General features: G+C 47.9%; 1 long non-coding RNA gene across 1 annotated transcript; it reads left to right on the top strand.

Moving 5' to 3' along the window:
* On the top strand, window positions 1-10,259 carry LOC144266168 (uncharacterized). The gene is made up of 2 exons (XR_013346440.1): window positions 1-7,605; window positions 9,580-10,259. It is a non-coding gene; the product is annotated as an uncharacterized LOC144266168 (long non-coding RNA).
* The last annotated feature ends 255 nt before the right edge of the window (window positions 10,260-10,514 follow it).

Below are 10,514 nucleotides of genomic sequence, written 5' to 3'. Positions count from 1 at the left end.
CCCACAATACTTCATCTCTTCTCCCTCTGAGGCACCCCGTCAGTAGAGCTCTTTGCCACATCCCAGAATCGAAAATGTCAGCTGTTTTGCTCCAGAGCGGGACTCGGGACTGCATCCCTAGGAGACGCGTTCCTCATCCCGTGGAACAACTCTCTCCTCTACGCCTTCCCACCAGTCCCTCTGCTACACAGGGTTCTTTGGAAGATCGTAGACGACGAGGCCCGGGCCATCCTTATTGCCCCGGCTTGGCCGAGACAGACTTGGTATCCTTACCTACTCCGCGTGTCCTCCCGTCATCCATGGGCTCTCCCAAACAGGCCAGATCTCCTTTCCCAGGACAATGGACTGGTTCTTCACCCCCAGCTCCACCTGACAGCCTGGTTCCTTCATGGTTCCAAACCCATGAACTAGCCTGTTCCGAGCAAGTCCAATACGTCCTTCTGCACAGTAGAAAAGACTCCACTCATAAAACTTACCTGCAGAAGTGGAAGCGTTTTGTCCTCTGGTGCTCACGTAATCACCTAACGCCCAATACGGTGACCCTCCCTAACATTCTAGACTACCTCCTAAGACTAAAACAGGACGGACTTTCACTCAGCTCCATCAAAGTACACCTGGCGGTGCTTACCAGCTTCCACGACCTGTTAGGTTATTCACTCTTTACCCTACCCCACCATAAAATGATTTCTCGCAGGCCTGCAAAATCTCTACCCTAAAATTTACCTAACGGCAGCTACATGGAATCTTAACCTCCATTCAAGCCTTTGGCTACCTCCTCTCTTCTCCATATGTCCATGAAGGTAGCTTTCTTAGTTGCAATAACATCAGCAAGGAGAGTAGGTGAAATAAGCGCCCTGATGGCCCATCCTCCCTACACAATCTTCTCCAAAGACAAAGTCAGTCTGAGACCACATCCTAAATTTCTCCCTAAGGTGGTATCCACCTTCCACCTTAACCAACCGATATACTTGCCTACTTTTTATCCCAAGACTCCACACGAGAGTATGTAGCATCCCTACATACTCTCGATGTCAGGCGAGCAATTGCCTTTTACTTAGATAGGACTAAGCCATTTCGTAAATCTCCACAACTTTGTCTCCATCACCGAAAGATTGAAAGGTACTGCTATCTCTAAACAACATCTGTTCAAGTGGATCTCTGACTGCATCAGATCCTCTTAACGTATTCAAAATATTCAACCGCCCAAAGGCATTAGAACTCATTCCACTCGAGCTATCTCAACATCCGTTGCCTTCCTACATAATGTACCCATTTCTGACGTCTGTAGAGCGGCTACATGGTCATCTGAACACGTTTGCCAAACACTATGCTATCACACAAGATACCATGGCAGACACCACACTAGGCCATACAGTACTCTCTACAGTACTCACTGCCGCATCTCCAAAGTCCCACCGACCATAGTGGGTACTGCTACACTTTCACCTAGAGTGGAGCACCCCCAGGGACAGCACTTGAAGAAGAAGGGGAAGTTACTCACTTTGCAGTAACTGAAGGTCTTAGAGATGTGTGTCCCTGTGGGTGCTCCACTCCCCATCCTCCTCCCCTCTACTTTGAAGTACTAGTATAATCACTCCACGGCAGAGAAGGAACTGAGGGGGGTGCGGGATGCAGGCGCTCAGGAAGATTCTAACGAGACAGGAGATACCGACTGAGCGCCTGTGTCCCGACCAGGCACTGCTACTGAAAATCTCCGATCAACGCAATGCAATTTGAACAGTGGAATATAAGTTTACACTCACACTTCAAAATGTAAGTAAGAATACTTTGAGTGCTTGCTCAGGTCTATTCCATTTTAGGTGTGAGCACACCCACGTGTGCAACCGGAGTTTTTTGCCTTAGTGATATCCATAGGGTCAGGTGTAGTGTCCCCTTGAGTGCCACACCCATGTACTGATATATAGGCACCACTGACCCTACCCCCTCTTTTCTTTCTTACTGCCCGTAACAGTTGGTCGGAGTGCCTTGTCTTACAATCGCAAGAGCATTAGCGGTTCTTCAATAGCCCATTGTGTTTTTCTTTGTATATAGTTTAGCCTTTAAGTTAAAAAAAGTTAAGCATTTGGTAGTTAGAGTCCTGGCTGGGCCTTCACCCTGGAGCGGGGTATGCCCCCCTCTCCCAGCTTCAAACCATGCTTGTCCTGCAGTAGGCCACTGCCTATTAGTAACATTCATGACAGTTGTCTGAAGTGCTTGAGGGAGGCCCAGAGGAAGGACAAGTGCAGAAATCTGTAAGAACTTTCGCCCTAGAACCCAAAAGGAGCAGGATAGCCCCTTGAGGGTCCTCCTCGTGGATGCTGTGCTTCATCCTGTGTCAGAGCCTTCCCGCTCAGATCCCACGCTGAGCATCTTGGCATCCGTGCAGAGCACGTCGCCGGCACCGTTCCCCTCGCTGATGCAAAAGAAGGAGAGCCCTCCAGCACTGGAAGGGAAAGGGGCCTCTGTCAAAGGACCTACATCAGGCCCTGTGTTCAACCTGGGGCTTCATAGGAGTACTGCTGAGGCCAGACCCAGCCTGGCCAGAGATCTGCCTCTGACTCCCAGGAGCATCAGGAGACCACAGCTTCTCCTAGGGCCCTCATTGCCCAAAGCAGCCCCAGCGGCTAAAGAACAAGCAGGCCATCCAACACTGTGCCAGGTGCCGGACTCAGCTAAGGCCCCAACACCTAAGGGCAAGCTGGTCATCAGATTGCCTCACAGGGCAGTGGAGCACCCTCACTCCCTGGACTGCAGGTGTAGATCCCAGTCTCCAAGGCCTGGGACCCTGCCATCACATTCCTGCTCTCCAATCAGAAGACTGAGGTCCCCGATGCGGCGCTCTCCCACCACGAGACCTGGGACACTAGAGTCAAGGCACCTGTCCCCATACCGCCAGTCCCAGCAAGCTTCTTACCAAAGATTTGCCACCACACAAGTCACCCTCTGCCAGATGGTCTCCCAGTTGTCGTTGTCATCGTCATCTCCAGAACAAAGCCCTCCTGACGACGTCAAGGAGCACCAGGCCCTCCTTAAGAAGGTGGCTACCAACTTGAACTTAAAGTGAGGAAGTTAGAGGAATCCAATGCTCTCTTTAACATTGTCTTCCTCCACCCTGGCCTGGGTCGTGCTGCCTGTCCACCCAGGGGTCCTTAAGATTGCCAAATCACTGTGGCAAACCCCATCTTTGACTCTGCCTACTACTTTTCCACCTTCTTAAAAGTATTACGTCCATACAAAAGGATTAGAATATCTGTATACACACCTTCCAGCGGCGTCACTGGTTATGTCTGCTGTTAATGAAAGGGAGAGGCAGGGCCAAGTCAGTGGCACGCCAAAAAACAAAGACTCTGAGACTGGACTTATTTGGCAAAAATATTTATTCGATGGCAAGCCTGCAATTTCGGGTGTCTAACCACCAGGCCCAGTTAGGCAGGTACAATTTTAACCTTTGAAACTCCCTTAACAAATTTAAGGAAGCCTTCCCGCAGGAGCAAGCTCAGAATTTCACCTTTTTGGTGGACGAAGGCACAGCAGTGGCAAGGTGGGCCCTTCAGATGGCCTGGGACATCGCTGAGTCAGCGGACAGGGTGGTCGCCCCTGCAGGGGCCATGAGGCACAGCTCCTGGTTGCAGTCCTCTGGGTTGTTCCAGGAGATGCAGGCCACTATTCAGGACCTCCCATTTGAAGTGATGGGGCTCTTCTCTGAGCTCATTGACTTGACACTCCATGGCCTTAGACTCCGCTCCTTGGACCTCCATACTCTTCAGCAGGCCAGGAAGCCATTCCACCCCCCTGCCTCCACAGTCTAGGTCCTGGGGGACTCCCTGGCTGGGCACCTACAGGAGGAAGGATAGAGATACGGTCTAAGCGGCAACACCCGTTGTCGTCTTCGTCTGCTCAGCCTGGGCCTTCCAAAAGCCAAGGAGGCCAGAAGTTGGGTGCGCTCAAGGACAACGCCCCAGTTACCTCCCAGGATCCACCCTCCCATTCTTTCCTCAACTGCCTTTGTCTCTTCTGGTTGAGCTAGTCTTTGCTGACCTTGGACAGTTGGGTGCTCAAGTTACTCTCTGCAGTTCGTGGCCAACCTCTCCTTCCCAACCCCCTTTCCCCATCACTCTTCAGGGACCCCTCTCACGAACAACTCCTCATCCAAGAGGTTGAGAACCTCCTGCACCTGGGGACAGTGGAGGAGGTCCCTCAAGACATGAAAAGAAAGGGGTTCTACTCCTGCTACTTCCTGATCCCAAAAGCAAAAGGGGGCCTCAGACCTATCTTGGACCTGTGTCATCTCAACAAGTCTCTCAAGAAGTTGGAGGCCAGGAGGACCTTGTGAAACTTCATCATCCCCTCCCTGGATCCGGGAGACTAGTACACTGCCCTCGACTTGAAGGACGCAAATTTCCATTTTCCTGTGGTACAGGTGCTTCCTTTGTGTTATGCTAGGCCAACCCCATTTCCAGTGCCTGGCATTGCCACTAGGTCTCTCTGCAGCCCCTAGAGGGTTCACTAAGTGCATAGTACCACTGGCCAATTACCTGAGGCGCTGAGGTGTTCAAATTTACACCTACCTCGACAACTGGCTAATGAAGGGTCAGTCCCAGGAGCAGGTGCGGCAGCATATTGATCTGCTTTGTTACACCTGTCGCAACCTGGGGCTGTTAATGAGAAAGTCGACGTTAAGTCTAGTGCAACACAGAATTCATTCAAGCAGTCCTCTACTTTAGTCAGGCCAGAGCCTTCCTCCCCGAGGCTTGGATCCAAGCCATGGCGGACCTCATCTCATGCATGCAACCTCTCACCACCGCTTACATGTGCCAGCAATTATTGGGCCATATGGAAGCTTGCACTCACGTGGTCTGACATGTGTGGCTCCATCTTAGGCCCCTGCAGGCATGGCTGGCATTGGTCTTCATACCTAACAGACTCAGCATGGACCGGGTAGTCTGTCCGGGACCACTGTCATCACTCACCTGGTTGCAGAATCCTGCCTTGGTGTTGGGGGAAGTTCCTTTTGCAGCTCTGTGCCCCTCGGTGACCATAGTCTCTGATGCTTCGGACCTGGGGTGGGGAGCCCACCTGGGCGATCTCAGCATGCAAGGCTGTTGGTCAAGTCATGATTGTTCCCTACATATCAATGTCAGGGAGTTCAGAGTGGTTTGCCTGACCCTCCAAGCCGTCCTACCTCACATAAAAAGCGGAGTGGTCCAGGTCCTGACGGACAATACAGAAGCTACGTTCTCTATCAACAAGCAAGGTGGAGCCAGATCATCTGCCCTTTGCCAAGAAGCGCTCAGGCTCTGGGACTTCTGTGTACAACACAGCATCCATCTCGTAGCTGCACCTCTCACTGGGGCCAGGAACACTTTTTGGCAGATCGCCTCAGCAGGACCTTCTCATCTCACCAGTGGTCCCTTCATCCAGAAGTGGTGAGCATCAGCGTGCAACTGTGACAGAATTACTTGAACACAAGGTCCCTTAAACAAACAAGTTGAGGCGCTAATGTCATAATAAGTGGTGGTAGGAGTAAACTAAAAACCAATATCGGATCCAGAATTTTTATGGAATTAAAGTACAATCCATTATCGCTCTAGCAATACAGACCGCCCACAGGCAAAGCTGAGGCCTTTGATTTACTTTGGAATCATGTGATATAATTTTTTTAAAAGGCTTGGTATAACAAATGGACTCTGGCTAATTCTGATGTTTGTTAAAACTGTAGCAAAACATACTGATTAATGGGCAAAATAAATTATTCAATTTCCCAGCAGGTTATCTAGTGGAATATTAAATTAGTGGTACTTCAAATATTGCAAATTCTATAAAATGTTGTAACTTCTAGGTTCTTTTTTGGGACTACATCAAATATGCAACTTTTCATTTTGTATTGCATTTGTAATAATTTTTCCTTCCTTAAACATTAAATGCAGTCAGTTATGAAAAATTAGATGCCCCACAGTGTGTAGATGTGACTTGCGCAATTCTAGTTAAAGGATCTGTGTGTCTGTGCAGTTCATAGCTATAGTTTGTATCACACCTTAATTCAGTTGTTAGTAAAGGATCTGATTCTGCTATCCCCCTCCCTGCCCATTGAACCATTAAATGTAAAGGGACTTTCTTCCACTGAAGATGTGCAGGACTGGCCCACAGAGGTATGTGCTTTGTTTAATCTGTATCATGACTTTATTGGGATTCTAATCCTAATTCTAAACTGTGGATTCTTTAAAGGAAAAAAGACTACAGATTCTTGGGGGGAAAAAGTGAGTTTTAAACTCAACTTATTACTTTCTCCTGGTTATTTGTCAAATTTATTTCACTAGAAAAGCATTTAGTATAAACGTAAAAAATTAAAAGCCTCACTTCAACCTATGGGCATAATTCTTATTTAATATATAAATGCTTTAAAGCAACATTGGTGAAGTGTCCATTCAGTATATTTAAATATAATCAGTGTATTTTCAGCAATTTAAAATTTCACTGGAAAAGATTTCAGTTCCATCTATAATGATTCAACTGTTGTCACAGACATTTCCCTCTAGAGACAACTGCATCACCCTGTCTTGATTCCTAGAATACGTGATGTTTATTGCCTTGCTTTATTCTAGATGCTTCCTGCCTTTGTACCAGACAAAAAGAAACACCTGAAGAAAATTGTCTAGCAAACCTGACCAAAAACTAGTACATAACATAAGGCTTCAGTGTTAAACGCACTGATGTATCTATATGCATATTTATAGAGTTCCATTCCCCATAATACATGAGTTACTAGATTCTTCCATATCATGAGAGACTGCCTAATGGACATCTCCCTCCCATTCACCATTGGATAGACTACTTCCCCTCCTATTTGCAATTATAACACTGGGAATTGCACCACTTGTTTACTTCCCTTCGTTATAAGCAAATATTTACAATTAATAAACATTGAACAGGGATTCAGTATCTTCTTCCTGATCATCCATAAAAGTCAAAACTGGATCATAGCAGCAATTACAGTAAACACAGTTGGAGGCAGGGAGGAATTCAGTCTAAGAAAATCCCATTGATCATGATGAGTAAAAACTCAGGGTATGTCTACACTACGAAATTAGGTCGATTTTATAGAAGTCTGTTTTTAGAAATTGATTTTATACAGCCGATTGCATATGTCCACAAAGCTCATTAAGTCGGCGGAGTGCCTCCTCACTACCGTGGCTAGCATCGACTTATGGAGCAGTGCACTGTGGGTAGCTATCCCACATTTCCCGCAGTCTCTGCCGTCCATTGGAATTCTGGGTTAAGCTCCCAGTGTCTGATGGGGCAAAAACATTTTTGCGGGTGGTTTTGGGTACACGTCGTCAGTCGCCCCTCCCTCCATGAAAGCAACAGCAGACAACTGTTTCATGCCTTTTTTCCGTGCAGACGCCATACCGCGACAAGCACTGAGCCCGCTCAGCTCACCGTCACCGCGGCTGTTGTGTCCTGGGTGCTGCTGTCAGCAGACGGTGCAGTAGGTCTGCTAACCGTTGTCATTCACCGCTTCTGCTGCAACTCTGCTCTTCTGCAGACACCATACCATGGCAAGCATGGAGTCCGAGCTCACCGTCACCGCTGCTGTTGTGAGCATTGGTAAACACCTCGCACATTATTCTGGAGTATATGCAGAACCAGGCTAAGAGACACCAGCATGAGGAGGATTTTGATGAGGACATGGACACAGACATTCCTGAAAGCATAGGCTCTGGCAATTGAGACATCATGGCGACAGTGGGGCTGGTTGATACAGTGGAATGCCGATTCTGGGCCGGGCAAACAAGCACAGACTGGGGGGACCGCATAGTGTTGTGGGTATGGGATGATTCATAGTGGCCGTGAAACTTTCACATGCGTAAGGCCACTTTCCTGGAACTCTGAGTTGCTTTCCCCCGCCCTGAAGCACAGGAATACCAAGATGAAAGCTGCCCTAACAGTTGAGAAGTGAGTGGTGATAGCCCTATGGAAGCTTGCAATGCCTGAGTGGAACCGGTCAGTCAGGAATCAGTTTGGAGTGGGCAAGTCTACTGTGGGGGCTGCTGTGATCCAAGTAGCCAATGCAGTCATTGACGTTCTATCAAGAGTAGTGACTCTGGGAAATGTGCAGGTCATAGTGGATGGCTTTGCTGCAAAGGGGTTCCCTAACTGTGGTGGGGCGATAGATGGAATGTACTGGTTGGCAAGGTGGGGATATGCATAAACCGCAAGGGGTACTTCTCAATGGTGCTGTAAGCACTGGTGGATCACAAGGGACGTTTCACCAACATTAATGTGGGATGGCTGGGAAAGGTGCATGACGCTTGCATATTTAGGAACTCCGGGCTGTTCAAACAACTGCAAGAAGGGACTTACTTCCTAGACCACAAAATTACCATTGGGAATGTTGAAATGTCAATAGTTATCCTTGGGGACCTAGCCTACCCATTGCTCCCATGGCTCATGAAGCCTTACTCAGGCAGCCTGGACACTAGTAAGGAGCAGTTCAACTATAGGCTGAGCAAGTGCAGAATGGTGGTAGAATGTGCCTTTGGACGTTTAAAAGCTCGTTGGCGCTGTTTGCTGACTCGGTTAGACCTCAGCACAAGCAACATTCCCATTGTTTTTGCTGCTTGCTGTGTGCTGCTTGCTCTCCCCCCCTGCGTTCTTGGGCATCTGGGTGAGGAGAATATGGAACTTGGGAAGGAGGTCAGGTGGTTATACAATGGATGCAGCAGGGGTCTGTGCTCCTGGTGGCTTTCCTACAGCTCCACTAGACACTTCATCATGTCCGTTTGCTCCCCCATTAGCCTCAGCATCGCCTCCTGCCTCTGCTCTTCACACTCACTTAATGCTTTCCTGGCCTAACACTGAATGCCTCCATGTATTAAGCTGTGCCCTATCAGTGTGGGAAGACTGCTTGGAAAACATGTCATTGTGAATGCGTTATTTTTTTCTACTTCTAATCTGCGATAACCTCAGGGATGGAGATGATAGGAGGACCGGAGCAACATTTGCACCTGGGGAGGGGGAGATAAAAAGGGACAGTAAAATTTAAGATGATACATTTCTGAGAACAAAAGGGAGACTTTCACAGTGAATCGGGCAATTCACAGCAGATAGCACATGTGCTTTAGGTACAAGGTCACATTTTGCCTTTTATATTGAGTGCCTGCCGGTATGGTGATACATCACACATGGCTGGGCAACAGAATTCAGTTTCCAGGGAGCTATGTTAAGGCACAGGGTAAGCAGGGTTGGCTTCTTACACATAATATGTGGGAATGGTTTCAAACTGCACCACCATCCTTTCCTATAGCAAGCAACAATTTATCACATTAAAAAGGAGGGGTTGTGGTTTTTGGGTGGATATGCAGCAGACACCTTCCCCCACCCCACCGCATAGCTATCCTCTGGGATGAGCCCTTCACCCCTACCCCCACCGCATGGCTATTCTCTGGGATAATCCCTTTTAGCCAAGCACAAACAGCCCAGCGTGAATGGGGTAAATCAAACATTAAAACACTATTGTTTTTAAACTCTGTACTGTTGTTACAAATGTGCACTCACCAGAGCTACTTTCTCTGGCTTCAGGGTCGGGGATCCCGCCTTCAGAGGATATTGAGTCCAGGGTGATGAAAAGGTCCTGGCTGCCGGGGAGAATGGATTCACCGCTTGCCTGCTGCGCATTCTCCTTCTCCTCTTCCTCATCCACAAAATATTCCTCCCTGTTGCGTGAGACTGTCCCCTTGCAGGTGTCCACAGACAGTGGTGTGGTAGTGGTAGGGTCCCCCCCACTAGAATGCCATGTAACTGATCATAGAAGCAGCCTGTATGGGGGTGTGACCCGGAGTGCCCGTTTGCCTCCTTTGTCTTTTGGTAGGCTTGCCTGAGCTCTTTAACTTTCATGCAGCACTGTTGTGTGTCCCTGCTGTAGCCTCTCTCCAACATGTCCTGTGCGATTTTGGCATATATATATATATATATATATATATATATATAATATAAGCACATCTTTTTGATCAGCATTCAGCCTGCACAGATACTTCTCCCCATACAGCAATCAGATCCAGTGTCTTCCCTTCGGTCCATGCTGGAGCTTGTTTGCGAATCTGGGACTGCATAATCACCTCTGCTGTTGAGCTCGCCACGCTGGATGTTGGGAAACAAGGGATGTTGTGGAAATGAAAAGCCTTACTTAATATTTTACATTTCAGGTGCTCTAGTTGGTTTTCCTTTTCCTGTATCTTTAATAAAGATATTATTTATTGATATTTTTATTGATGTTTTCCATGGGACTAAGCAGCCTTAGGGGTGTGTGTGTGGGGATGGGGCGGGGGGAAGAGGTGTCACACCATCACCACCGTTTTGTGAATCTGCTCAGCAGTTTATTTAAGCTTGAGGTAGACTCTCCATTTTCTTTTTTAAACTACAGATGGCAGCACCCTACTATAGCTTATAGCTGAGCAGAGAATTCATTTATAAAATTAGCAAATAAAGTTTTCTTAAAACAGTCAATCACATTTATT

The sequence above is a fragment of the Eretmochelys imbricata genome, chromosome 1, assembly GCF_965152235.1.
Source record: "Eretmochelys imbricata isolate rEreImb1 chromosome 1, rEreImb1.hap1, whole genome shotgun sequence".
Classification (NCBI taxonomy): domain Eukaryota; kingdom Metazoa; phylum Chordata; order Testudines; family Cheloniidae; genus Eretmochelys; species Eretmochelys imbricata.
Note: the sequence above shows the minus strand (reverse complement) of the source record. Positions and strands in the feature narration are given on the sequence as shown.